The sequence below is a fragment of the Meriones unguiculatus genome, chromosome 1 (genome assembly GCF_030254825.1).
Source record: "Meriones unguiculatus strain TT.TT164.6M chromosome 1, Bangor_MerUng_6.1, whole genome shotgun sequence".
In the NCBI taxonomy this organism is placed as follows: Eukaryota; Metazoa; Chordata; class Mammalia; order Rodentia; family Muridae; genus Meriones; species Meriones unguiculatus.
The window spans coordinates 35,504,560-35,519,351 of NC_083349.1; positions in this window are offsets into that span (position 1 = coordinate 35,504,560).

Consider the following 14,792-nt stretch of genomic DNA (forward strand, 5'->3'; position numbering starts at 1 on the left):
TACCAGTTTAAAAGCAAAAAAATTAAGGAATTTAAAATAAACAGTTCCAGTGCTTTGTTTCTGTTTGTGCTCCTTCATATTACAGTTGCCCTTTATCAGCTAATGGTCATCCTGAATCAAGAAATATACAGGGAACAAGTGTCTGTCCAAGTCTGCTAAACTCTGTACTTTCTCAATCCCTTTAGGATGTACTGCCTGAAGGCTTGTACTTAGTATTAAACATAGCAGAATATTGAGAGACTAAAAGATTAAAAATCAGTGGCTATTATTTTAAAGTTTAAAGCAAAGGCCTGAACTAAGGCTAGCTGAGTGGAGATATGCCCACCCAAAATACCTTGAGAGGAAGAACTGGTCTTACTGCTTTCTTTTCCTTCCCATTAGAGATACAGTTACTAGGAAACTGGCCCATCCCCCTAGGGAGGGACACCAGATCATTAATGGTTAGGAGACCTTCCTATAGCCAATCAATTCAAAGTGCAACATCCCTTTTGCATTTCGACCAATAGATGCTTGCCAGGCAGGAATCGCCCCTGCTTTGGGCACCCTGGGAGGGACCAGAATCTTTAAATCACCCAACTAACCTGAGCATGGATGGAGCTCTCAGCTCTCACCATTTTGGCAGTGTGGGGTGTGAACCCAAGATGCAGCTTGTAATGATTTGTAATAAAAAGATCCTCATGTGTTTTGCAATGGACTCGACTCCTGGTGGTGGCCTTTTGGGGTATCGCAAATCGGGCACAACAATATCAAAAGTGCAAGGCTGGGGCTGGAGAAGCAGCTCGGCTGTCAGAGGCTAAGGCTCCCAACCGGAAGTGCTTGTTGCACACTCTTGAGCTCACATTAAAAAAACAAAACAAAACAAAAAAAACAACCTTGGCATAGCAGCACTCACCTGCAATCCAAGGGCTGGGGAGAAAGACCAGAGGATCCCTGGGGCTCACTGGTCTGCCATGCAAACTGAATTAGGGAGCCCTGAGACCCTGTCTTAAAAAATAAGGTGGAAAGCAATAAAGGTAGATGTCCAATGTCCAACTACTCTGGCCCTTGCCTCCAAGAGCATATTCATGTACATACATAATGTGCAAAAAAAAGTGCACCTATATGTACACAAGAACACACAAAGACACGAGTACTGTAGGTTGAGTAAAGGCTGCATTGGGATGCACAATCTCTTTTCTGGACAGCCTACATACTGGGAAAAGATCTTCACCAACTCTATATCTGACAGATACCAGCTAACTTTTTAAGGGTAAGCTTGTACATTACTTAGAATTCTAGGGAAACCCTGCTGCTAAGATTGAAGTCTGACTTTGCATGGAGGCCCTGAGCTCCACACAAAAAGATGAACTCCTTTTGTCAGCAAAACTTCCTCTTATCTCTCGGGGCGGGGGGGGGGGGGGGAGGAGGGGATCCCGGGCCCCACACCCTCTACCTAAGGAATGTCACATAGACCTTTGGGAAATTACAAGCCTAACTACTTTTCTCCTTGTGGAACCTGTTCAGCAAGCACCTGGGATTCCGGGAATGCCACCCTATGCTAATGATGTATCTCGGTACCCTAGTCCCTCAGCCAATGACCTTTGTCCACCCTGGATTTCGCCACCCCCTCCCCAAAGTTCTGTATATTCCTCTTACCCCAGAAATCAAGTTGATCTGCCTTCCTGAAGCTGATCCCAGAACTTCATTTACATCATGCTCACAGCTCCCCACTTCTACTCCTTTTGTCCTCAGGGACCAATGGCCACAATCCCCTCCCAGGGGCTGGGGGCAGGGAACTTACATTCATAAGATGTTAGAGTATGACCATCTGCACCAATTTGGCTTCTCCATATGGAGAGTAAAACCAGAGTTAGTGAGGTGGCCTTTTCCACACAGCTAGCTAGTGGCAGGAGCAGGGCCAGGCCATGACCCCACAGTACACCAGACAGACTCATAGATTTTTCATTTTAGAGCAAAGAACCACAGAGAAACAGTCTGCTAAAATGTCCCACCTCTCCCTCCCTGGAAAAGAATAAAACAAGGCCCCCCAGAAAGGCAAGAGCTGTGTCAGGGGAAAATAGAGCGTTCTGTTCTGGAGTTTTGGAGCCTTGCCAGGGAAGCAAGCCATCTTTTGAGGTTAGCCTTAGGGCAAGGCACGGTCGAGAGCTCCTGGGAGCTCTATGATGCTGACTGTGCCAATCCTGGGTTCGGAGCACAAGCCGATCCTTCGCTGTGTGTTCAGTGGTGCAAAGTGAGGGATGCAAAGTGAGGAAAACGTACTCATAGGGTTGATCAACATGCTCACCGCTTCGGTGTACATACAGAAACTTATTAAATTTTTATAGTAGTTCAGAAGCTCTAGTTGGAACACCACATCCTAGACAACTTCAGGAACTTGGTGTCACTGAAGTGAGGGTCCCTGATGTGTTTGTGCTCATAGATGCAAATACTGAAGAAGTTGAAACTGAAGCTTAGAGTGGAGAAATCTGTGGGCTTTTCTTTTAAAGTGTTTCTCTCTCTCTCTCACCCTTCTGCTTTCTCTCTGCCCTCCCTCCCTCTCTGTCTCACACACATGCACACACGTACATGTGTTGCTGAAACTTCGCTTGCTCCTCCCCTGTAGTCTGTCTGAGAATTGCTTGGAAGATTTGCTAAACACATAGACTGCCAGTCCCCAGCATGAATTTCTGATTCTGTAGACTAAAGTAGGGTCTTAGCACTGACATAAAACATTTCTTGGTGATGGTGGCATCAATAACCCAGGGAGGACCCTTTCAGTTACTGTTCTGTAGTCAGCAGAAGGCAGAGGCACACACAGAAGAGCTCACACTGAGCATATGCAGACACTAAAAGCCAGCAATCATCTGTAGTAGCTGCTGGAGAATCAGCAGGAGGAAAGGGTTTTGGTTTGTGTGTTTAGGGTTTAGGAGCATGTGCAGCAATCATGGCTTCCCCCAGGGCACAGAGTGTAGCTACAGGGCAGACAGCAGTCTCCAGAGGCCAGCAGCTGTGGTGGAGGAGTACCTCTAGAGAGGTCGAATTTACTCAGCACTCTAGGGAATGAACCTCAGCAAATGTGCCATCATGTCCTCTCAATCCGTGAGCCATGGCAGTGCCATCCATCTCCAAGGCCTGGCCATCCTTGGTACAGAGGGAAGAGGGCAGAGAAGGTTCTGTGGGTGCCTTCTCAGCCCTACAGGATGGGGAAGTTCCTCATAGGTCTTTTTTATAGTTATTTGTGCTTTTTCACTAACCCCAGTCCTTTGATTATTTTTTCTTTTAAATAATAAATATCTACTCCTATTTATGAAGTTATGTGTATATCCTATTGTTTTACACTTTACCTCCTTTAAATATAGATATATTTCAAGCATTTCATGCATTTATGTATTATATACGTTATTATACTGATAAACATAACTACTAGAATAGAAATAATTATTAATTTAATTTAAGTAATGTATTAAGTTCTTCACATATAAGTTTACTAGTTTTCACTATTTGGCCTCACTGCCAAATAGTCTCTGACTGATACAACAGAGAATAGAAGATGGAGTTGAGAAACTATGCATCTTTTTTTCTGTCTTTTTTTAATTTGCCATTTCTTATTTCTGAGATATTATTCATACACCATTTAGCAATAAAGAAAAAAAAATGTTTTAGCCCATCAAATGCCCCAGAGAGAGCTGAAATGTAGCTCAATGATAGAGTGCTGCCCCATGTCTGCTTCCCCCTTGGACTAGAGGGAGAGAAGCTTAGCCCTGTGCAGATGAGTACACGGCAGGTGAGCACAACGCAGGATCTCAGTTGGCAATGAGTGTGTGGGCAATGAACACACCCAGGAACAGCTTCGGAGAACTGGTTCGTTTTATTGGTGAGGAGTAGTGTTTATGCCCCTGGCTTTTGATTGAAGCGTCAGAATTGGAGCTCCCTCAACCCTTCCTCCATAACCCTGGGCCATTCAGGTCCCACAATAGAGAGCTTGCCTAGTTTACACAGTGCCCAACCGTATTCAATAAACCAACCAACCAGTCAATGTGCCACAAACATCAATGCTGTGACTTTGCACTTTCAGAACTTTTTCACATCTGACATCTCATGGGCTTTCTTTCTACATCTTGGATGCTCTCCATTTGACAGTATAGCCTCTTGGGAAAAAAGAGAAGCTGTGTTTTTTCATCTAGCATTTCAGATTACTTTTAAAATACGGCTTGCCTTTTTAAACACAACCTACTGTCCATTAGTTTAAAGATGTCATGAATGTTCTTAACACTTCACAGTGACCTTGAAGAAGTCATCTGCCAAGAAGGTCATTTCCGATAGTGATGCTGTCACAATGTTCATTAAAGACTCGGAGTCTGCTGAGGAAAATTTTATCACACAAGCATACAGAAACCCCCATGGAACCTGAAATTTTAAAATAAAAATCTCTATTGAGCATTTAATCATATCTAGATGCAGTGTCAAATGCTACTGAGAAAATGTGCTGCTTGATGTGATGGCACACGCACATTGGGGTGGGGGATCAGAAGGAGTTCAAGGCCAGCCTGAGCTACATACTGGGTTTGAAGTCAGCCTGGGATCTAACTCTCCCAAAGGAAAACAACAATGTTAGTATTTTGGAATTCAACCTGCTCCTGGGTTACCCAGCAACTTATGATGTCATCATGTGTGGCCGGCCAGGAGGCCACACCTGGAAGGCGTGGTTACCTTGCCCCTTAAAGGGATGACCCGGACACGTGGTCTCTCTCTTACTTGCTCTCTTACTCTTTCTCACTCACTTTCTCTCTCTCTCTCTTTCTCTTTAATAACTAACAAACGATAGAAAATGAAAATCAAAAACAAGCAAACGAAAATTGTGTTTTGAGTGTTGGCAGTGCCTGTAATCCCAGCATTTAGAAGACTAATAGAGGAGAATTGCCAGTTCCAGGCAAGCCTGGACCATGCAGTGATGCTACTCTTCCTACCTCAGCATAACCACAAAAGGAGGAGGGAGGAGGGAAGGAACATGCTCTGAAGCCTGGAAACAGGAAAAAGCAGGGTTGTTTTCTGTTTTTGTTTGTTTGTTTGTTTGTTTTTGTGTTTTGTTTTTGTTTTTCTTGTCCCTTCAGGTTTAGCTTACTCAGCCAAAGATTATCCAATTCTCTTTTGGCACGGTTTGGCTTGGGATTCTCTCCTGAGTAGAATAGTTTAGATCTTGTAAGTGCGGAGGTTAACCTGCACAGACATCGGCAGGTTTTTATTTCCTCAGCCCTGCTGGCATCTGAGGCTAGAGAAGTTTTCTGTGGGTGGTGCTCTGCCCACTGAAGAGTGCTTACAGCCGACCCTGTCTTCTAGTGCACCCCAACTAACATGTTTCCTACTGCTAATATCCCCTGGACAAAAAAAAAAAAACCATCCCCTACTTGCAAACAACTGAATGAAGCAAAATAAATTTAGCTGGCAGAGATGCAAATTATTTTTCTGGTAGAGACAATAACCCTAAAAGCTTCAGTTTATTGCTCTATACAGGGACCAGATTTATATCAAAGTGATGTTATTTCAGTACTTTTCTTACAGACACCACAAATACTGTCTCTAATTTTCTTTGAGCCAGCTTTACTATCTTGCCAGCTTATTAATATCTTAAATGAATCTTTGGGACATGCTTACTTTGTATTCTACAAGTCATTTTTAACTGTATAAAAGGCAACATACATTATTTAATGTTTAAGCAACCATATAACTGTGAGACTGGATGGTACAATAATTACCCAAAGTCATGCTTCCGACATTCATAAGAGACAGCCTGGGAACCCAGCTTTTATGGTTCAGATAGTGACACTCTTAACTACTGTCCTATCTTGTCTTATGAGGCCAGGCCAGTCCCCAAATTCTGTGTCTGTGATAGTTTTCGTAAAAATGGGCCCCCATAGTCTCATATATTTGAATGCTTAATCAACAGGGAGTGGCTCTATTTGAAAGGATTAGTAGGTTTAGGAGGTGTGGGCCTTGTTGGAGGAAGTGTGTCAGTGGGGGTAGGCTTTGAGATTTCAGAAGCCTGAGCCAGGCCTAATCTCTCTGTCTCATATGTCTGTTTGACTGTCTGTCTGTCTCTCTCTCTGTGTTTCTCTATCTCTGTCTCTCTCTGTGTCTGTTTGTCTCCCTCTGCCTTTCTCTGTCTTTGTCTCTCTTCTCTCTGTCTCTGTATCTGTTTTTTTCTGTCTGTCTCTGTCTCTCTCTGTATCTGTTTGTCTGTCTGTCTCTGTCTCTCTGTGTCTGTTTATGTCTCCCTCTGTCTCTCTTCTCTCTGTCTCTGTTTTTCTGTGTCTGTCTGTCTGTCTCCCTCTGCCTGTGAGCCAGGATGTAGCGCTCAGCTAGTGTCCCAACATCATGCGTGTTGCCATGCTGTCCGCCATGATAATGGACTAAACCTCTGAAACTGTAAACAAGCCCTCAATTAGATGCTCTCTTTCATAAGAGTTGCCTTGGTCATGGTGTTTCTTCACAGCAATACAACAGTGACTAGCTACCTTTCAATTATACCAGCACCATCCTTAGCCAATCATTTTGTACACTATTAAAAGCTCGATAGTTAAAATCTAAGAGAAACTCCTAGAGACACCTTCAGATTTTTAATATTCTCTGTTCATTATTGTAATACCACAGAAGCCATCTGAAAGGAAAGTTAACATTTATATAGGATTATCTCAGATTATTGGTGCCTACAGTAAGTCACAAATCACATGAAGAAGTAAATGTTTACTTGCTGCATTTGAAAGCCACAATTTGCTTCATATTCAGATGGATTTGGAAGTCAGAGGAGTAACTAACCAGCTGGAACCATCAATAGAAATGATGTGTACTGCCTGGAAATTATGTTTCTCAATGAAATGCGTATAGGAAGTGAGCAGAAATTGCATAGAACAGAGAAAGAAAACCTGTGTTAACTCTGGAGCTCGAGCACATTTCTGCTGTTTACCTCTCCAGGCCTAAGGAAACCGAATTTAGCACAAAACTGAAATTATTCTGTTGTGCCTGACGCAATTGATTGTGAGTTGATAGAAAGTATCATCAAATGCCTGGCACCTGGTGAGTGCTTGCTATTATTAGATCCATCTTTCAATCCAAACCCTCTTGACTCCGTCCTACAGACCTAAAACTGTTCTCAAGATCAAATAACGTGTTATGAAATCATCTGGGAAAGTCCAAGTGGCCCGGCAAATGCTAAAGCTGTTAAAAGTTTATGAGACAGATCTAAGCCTGTCTATGTGGCTAGAAGTGAGTCACTTATAACCCTTGGGGTTTTTTAAATCATGATTTTTTTTTTCCCTTCAAGGCTCCTCTTGATACTCATTTTAATTGGTTTCATTCTGTAAAAATTGAATGGGAATGGTGAACAGTGTATTTTTTCCAGGATGTGAGATGATATGAGGGTGGTCCTCAGCCTTTGCAAGGGATTATTCAACCTGTGAGTTCTATTCTCCCTTCTACTCAGGGATTAGCTTAAACCCCGGTCATGCCATTCTCTCAAGACACTTCTGCCTTCTTCTCTTGGACTGCTCATTCTGAAGAAAATCATTCCATCTATGAGCCAGTGCCAGTTTACCACCCAGAAGACTGAGCCATCTTGCCAGTGGGCCCTCCAACCCCAGTTAAGCCTTTAGATAACTAAAGCCCACATGGTGTCTTGACTCTAAAGCATAAGAGACTTGAAGTAGAATCAACAACTTTTTTAATCACTCCTAAAATCCTGGCCCCACCCCAACTGTAAAGGTGACTGTTATTGTTGCTAAGCTTTGAATACTAATAACACGACCTTTCCAGATTGCTGGCTTCGGCTGCTTTGAGTTTCTGCCTCCACCAGCCAAAGAAATTCTAAAGAACATATAAACAGTACTAAAATCATTTGGGGTGGGTTTTGGGCTTCAATATAGCTTAAAAGCCAGTGATGATGGTAAAGAGCCAGTTGAAAATACCTGCTTTAGTTGGGATTGTAGCTATTTACTATGTAATTATATGCCACTTGCTTCAAACCAGCTAATAATCTTTCCACAATTCATTACGGGGCTCAGAGCCAGCTTTCAGGGATAGAACTAAGGCAGAGTTCTCCCACATTAGGGAAACCAGTGTGTGTGTTGCCTATCTCCTTAAGAGAGAGCCAGGAAAGAGTAGTTTTTATTACCTTGCTGTTAAGTTTCCATCTTGGCTTTATAGACAGAGGAGCTTGGTGTGGATGTCTCAGTGGCCATGGGACAATTTACAATAACTCGCATCATGTTCTCCTGCCAATCACTCCAACTACTGACAAAGACATGATCATCCTTTGAAGGAGCATTCAACAGTATTTTTCAAGAGTGAAAGTTCCTTTTTGTGCTGAGGAAACAAAAATGGCAGTGTCATGTTTGGCTTCTGTTTGGTTCTTCTTAGCTTGTAAACATGGTCCAAAGGTATTGACTGTCCAAAACTGAACTTAGGAAATGAGTTGGCAGAAGGCAGAGCATTTTTTTTCTGCTTCTCTTTCTTGTCTGTTTCATGGACAAGTCAGGCAGTTTTTTTTTTTGTTGCAGTGACACTAAAGCAAACTGTTACTGGTTTTTAATGTTATTGCAAGGAACTTCACTGCCAGTTGGTGATGGAGTCAATCTACTCAATGTCCCAGTTTCCTAGTAATTTTCCCCAGTTCCTCTGTTGTTTCCCACACAAAACTTCCCCAAATCGTTTTTCTTTACCTTAGCTGTCTCATCATGTTCCCATTTTTACCCCTGTCCTACAGCCTTTGTCCCTGTGACCATCATTTATCTCATCCCTTGCCTAGTCAATACCAAAAGCCTCTTAACAACTATTTCCTTTGATAATCTTCTACCAGGTCAGTCCTAGCTACAAGATTTTTGTTAATACATTTTGAGTTATGCTTCTTGCTTGATTGGAAGCCTGCCATTGCTGACACCATGTCCTCTCCTGTATTCACTGGGAAGGTTGTCACTTCTGTAGTACACTTGCCGAAAATGGATGCCTTTGGTCTAATCATGAGAAAACCTCAAATAAACTCAAACCACAGGCATCCCATGACACAAACTAGTCCTCTTCCACAGTGTCATAGCCATGAAAGAAAAAAAAAAAAAGACTGAGGACCTTTCCCTAACTAGAGAACACTAAAGAGACATGTCATCATATAAAATGTCAGACCTGGGCTGGAGTCTAGAACATTGGAATAGTAATGGGAAAATAGCTTGTATGAAAATAAGCTTTGTAGCATAGTTCTACTGTACTAGTTTCTTGTTTTTGTCATTATGCTATGATCATGCCCTGTGTGTTAGCATTAGAGGGGACTGGGTGAAAAACTGCCATTGCATGTTGAAAGTATTTAATATGTTTTTTGATTTTTATAGGGGATCACAGTAAAAAAAAAAAAAATATATATATATATATATATATATATATATATATATATATTCTTAGAAGTCTTAGAAGAGAGTTTTAGAAGAGAGACTTAGGAGAAAGTTTAGACTTTTGAGTAGTATTGGGGCTGTTAAAGATTGTGAGCACTTTGGAAATTGGAACAACTCATTTTGTGTTATGAGAGAGCCAGCAATCTGCAGCGCCCAGGGGCTAAATGTGATTTGAGTGTAAAATATTTCTGTAAGCTCATGTGTTTGAGAACTTGGTTCCCAGATGGTGGTGCCGTTTATGAAAGCTGAGGAACCACAGGTGGAGCCTTGCTAGAGGAAGCAGATCACTGAAGGCTGTCTTTAAATTTTATAGCTAGGCTCCACTTCCTGTTCACTTTCTGCTTCCTGATTGCCCCGGCAATGAGACCGTCTGCCTCCTGCTCCTGCTGCCATGATGAACTGTACCTCCCTGGAGCTGTAAGCAACAAGAACCCAAAGGGACAAAAAAAGAAGGTACTGGGTGAAAAGTTAGGAAAACTCTATTTACTCTTGCAATTATTTCCAAGTGTGGATGGCAAAAAAAGCAGAAGAAATCCAAGCAGTGGTGGTACGTGCCTCTAATCTCAGCACTTGAGAGGCAGAGGCAGGCGATCTCTGTGAGTTTGAAGCCAGCCTGGTCTACAGAGTGAGTTCCAGGACATCCAGGACTACACAGCGGAAGCCTGTCTTGAAAAACAAAACAAAGCAACAACAAAGAGAAAGGAAGGAAGGAAGGAAGGAAGGAAGGAAGGAAGGAAGGAAGGAAGGAAGGAGAAAAAACAGATACAATTGACACTGTGTCAATTGTATTGGCTTAGTGTCAAGACAAAGGAAGAGAAGGGAAGAGAGAAACAGAATTATGCCTGGCAGCTGCCATAACACAGGAAGTTGATTTACAATACTCCCATCAGCCCCCAATACACATATCAATCATATCAGTGTCTTGAAGCATGGGGTAAAGTTGGGCTCAGAAAAGTCTTTATAGATACTTTTTCTGTAGCTCAGCTGAGCAAAGAGTGGTGTGTTCCAACGCTACGGGGGAATGGCTGGCTTATTATTGTCACACAATAGGCCCTCATCATTTCTGTCTGTGCCTCTTTCAGCAACAGGAATCCTGGTTTGCAGATCAGATCTCAAGTTTCTTAAAATGATGACTCTGCCCCTCGGACCAAGCAGGGAAGAAGAGCAAGAAGGTGACTCTGCCTGGTGCTGCCCTCCCTGCCTTGGGAGGATCTTCCCTGCCTTCCTGCCTTCTCTCCCTGCCTGTAGGTAATTGACAGCCCTATTCCTGAATCCCAATTCCTAAGATTAGGTGCATCCTAAGAGTTTGTCCTTTCACTTTGTTTTGAGACTACGCCTCAAGCACACACGATGGAGTCTGGGTCCTGGATTCTTGTAAGACTAGAAAGATCTGCTTAAGGTCTGTTAATTAGTTCCTGGAGACAGAGCCCCAGTGGTATATTCTCATTATTTTAAGTCCAAATTATGGCATCCTCAGCCTCAAACCCATGACTGAAATGAAACCAGTTAGCTGCAAGTCAAAGACGGAGCACAAGGAGTTCTACCATAAGGCACACTTGAGCTGCCTATCATAATTCTAGGCCCTGCTCTGTGTCCTGCAAGGTGACAATGATGGGCAACTCTTCATCTGTTTGCCAACTGTGCTACTTTGTCATTCAAAAACATAAATACAAACACACTGTATAACCACCTAGGAGTTTTGTTTGTTTGTTTTGAGGGGTTGGGGATTCAGCTCAATGGTAGAGTGCTTGTCTAGTAAGTGCAATGCTCTGGGTCTGGTGCTCATCTCTGGGAAAAAAAAAATGGTCTTTTGAGACACTGCCTTGCTTCATGTGCCAGTTGACCATGAAATCACCATTCTCCCACCTCAGCCTCCTGAAAGCTGCCTTATAAGGCATTAGAAAGGAGCAGAAATGTCATTGGGAATTGATCTAGAGGCCGTTTGTGTTATATTCTGGCAGAGAATCTGACTGTGTTTTACACGTCCTGAAAATTTGAGTGAGGCAGAAGTTTAAAAACAAAACGCAACAAAACAACAACAACAAAACCCCAAAACCAATGGTCTAGTTGTCTGTCAGAGGAAATTTCAAAACAGCAGAGCATCAAGGGTGTAGTATGTTTACTGCAAATTGGCTTGAAAGAAAAACAACTCCAAATGGTTTCTTTGAGCTTTACCTGTTACATTTTCTTTTACCTGCTGGAGAGCCTTTGGCTTCTTTGTGGTCCCTGGCTTTAGATTTTTTTATGCTCATGTGTTTTCATTCACAGGGATGAATATCTATGTATATGAATACTGGGTTGTATGTTAAGTCTGTGTTTGGTTTTGTAAGAAGCTACTAGATCCTTTACTGAACAGTTCTTCACATGGCCTTAGATGGACCTAGGTTCTGTCTAAGAAAGCTACCTCTTTCTCACTTGTCTTTCTTTCTTTCTTTCTTTCTTTCTTTCTTTCTTTCTTTCTTTCTTTCTTTCTTTCTTTCTTTTTTCTTTCTCTTTCTTCCTTTCTTTCTTTCTTTTTTTTTAAAATTATCTTACATGTATATGCCCGAGTGTATATAAATCAGAAGAGGGCACTTCATCCCCTGTAACTGCAGTTACAGCCACCATGTGGATTCTGGGAACTAAATTCAGATCCTCAGCAAGAGCAGAAAATGCTCTTACCCATTGAACCATCTCTCGAAGCCCTCACCTGCGGTTCTTATGAATAATGAGACTGCTGGGAACTCAGCATCCTGAAATAAGCCTGGTCTCTGTTCCTGTTCCCTAGAAACGAGATGAGCTTCAGTAGTTTAGCCTGGTGTGGGGCCCCAGGATACAAACGGCAGGGTGGTCTTCAATCCATGGCCCTCCACTGTGACATAGACAACACATGTACAAATGACACCCCGGGCAGCCTTCCTGAACGTTGGCAGGACCAGCTCATAATGAATTCCAGGCCTCCACTGACCCTTGCTGCCCATCTGTACATAATGAATCTGCTTCATGTAGCTAATAGATGCAAGCTTTCTGTCTCAGTAGGTGCAGGATTTGGAAAGCCATCACATTTCATACCTCTCTGCACTCTCCCAGAGTAGGCAGGCCTGTCACTTCACATTCTCTTCAACAGATGAATGAAGGCGCTTTAAAGGCTTACCTAACAGCTCCGTAGAGTCACTGGAGAGAGTAGTACTGTCCCCTTTGGCTATTTCTGGACATGACCACCTGATGATGACATGCTATAGCCCTCAGCCCCCATGGTTTGGGGAAGATGCCCCTAGGAGAAAATCATGGCAAAATAGTTAGATCAAGGAAAATATTTTTTAAAGAATGTTAAAAATGTAATCTAGCTGGGCATGGTGGTGCACGCCTGGAATCCCAGCACTTGAGAAGGCAGAGACAGGAGGAGCTCTTTGAGTTCAAGGCCAGCCTGGTCTTTACAGCGAGTCCAGGACAGCCAAGGCTACATGGAGAAACCCTGTCTTGAAAAAACAAAACAAACAAAAAACAAAACAACAACTGAAAGGGTTAGGCTAACTTTGTAACCTATATGTCCTCTAAAGCCTATAGTTTTGAGTTTTAGGTCCAGGTTAAGCTAAAGCCTCTTAGTACCTTTCCAGAGAGTGAAGGAATGTGACCCTATCTGTGAGGACAGATATAAAAAAAGGGCAAGCAAGCAATGACCTTCACTCAGCAAAAGAAAGACCAGACCCTTGTCCTTGAGATAGCGTTTCTTAGCAACAAACCTAGACTTCTTCTGAGTAGCTTTTGACCTCCAGCCAAGAGCCCCCAGCCCTAATCTTCAAGGATGAGCTAACCACCCCCACCTTAAATTGCAGCTGCATCCACACTTGGCAGGACTGGCCAAGCTTGAGCACCTAAGACTAACCAATTATCTTACTTTATAGCTTCCTCATCCAATCCTAAATTGCCAAGACTGCAACTTCAAATCTCCCGCAATTTTTCTTTTAAAAACCTAAAGGCCTTTGTCTCCCGGTGCCACTCTTAGCTGACCAGCAAGGGTGACTCCGTTGTACAATGGTTAATAAACCTCTTGCTTTTGCAACGAGTCTTGGTCTGGGGGAGTTTCTGGGAAGGGCGTGATTGAACTCCTGAGCTGTGAGACCCCAGGTCTTACACAACAACAAAAAAAAAGGATTCTAAAAGGCTCTGAAAGGAAGTGAGAAGACACGTTTATTGAGATAACAGGTCAAGCATGTCTCACTGTCATTCGTTTTTCCCAGTGACACTGTAGGAAAGATATGATATCCATTCTACAAATAATTCAAGTCAAGCAACTTTCCAAACACGTTGTAGAATTATTAAGTGACAACATGAAAAGGAGAAACCATACTTTTGGTAGCTCCCAGTGGAGACAATTGACACATTCATGAAAAGACAGAAAAAAGGGAATAGAAGGGGAATCTCAGACTCGTGGTATATGTGTCCAGGGCAGGAAGACGGATTCATCTGAATATGTTTCTTTACTTGTTAAAGGAAATAAAGAATTGAGGTAATAAAATAGGGGAAACTGTTTTAAAAATATAAGTGGTGTTAGATTGTATCATAACTTAAGTATAGTCAGAGTCATTAGGAGGACTGACAAAATGTAGGCATGCATCTTGGGTGGGTAGGACAATGCCAGGAACTTGCTGGCATGGTTCATGCTGATCCCTAGGTTTCCTTACGTGCGAATAACCGCTGTGTTTACACTTGAGCACCTTAGTAACACAGATCCTTAAATGACGCACTGTTAACAGAGTGTAGCGATTCTTTGGTTAGAATCTCAAAATGTTTACTATATTCCCCAGGATGTTAAAAACTAGGTAAATGATTTACCCATGACATTCTGGACTGTGTCAATTAGGACATCTGGCCTATGTTGGTATTATGATGTGTGTGTGTGTGTGCGCACAGAATTACTAATTATAAAGATTTGCACATAATTTCCAAACACCAGCGTTTAAGAAAAATGGGGATTAGGTAGGAAATCTAGAAGAACAAAGAAAAGATTGGTGGATTGAGTCTGGAAATGGAATATAGGTGGCTAGGAACAAAGACTGAAAAAATTGTATTTGTACTTCTTTGCTTTCTTCATTGTAAGTTTGAGCCATATGTTAGTTCATGACTCTTGAATACACTGAGGGCACAGTGTCTTTAATCCCAGCATGTAGGAGGAAGAAGCAGGTAAATCTCTGAGGTTGTTTTTGTTTTACTTTTGTTTTGTTTTTTTGAGACAGGATTTCTTTGTATAGTATTGGCTGTCCTGGAACTAGCTCTGTAGATCAGACTGGACTTGAACTCATGAAGATCTGCCTTCCTTTGCCTCCCAGAGCACTGAGATCAAAGGTGTGCTCCACCACTGCCCAGCAGGGTCTCTGAGGTTTAGGCCAGCCAGGACCACAT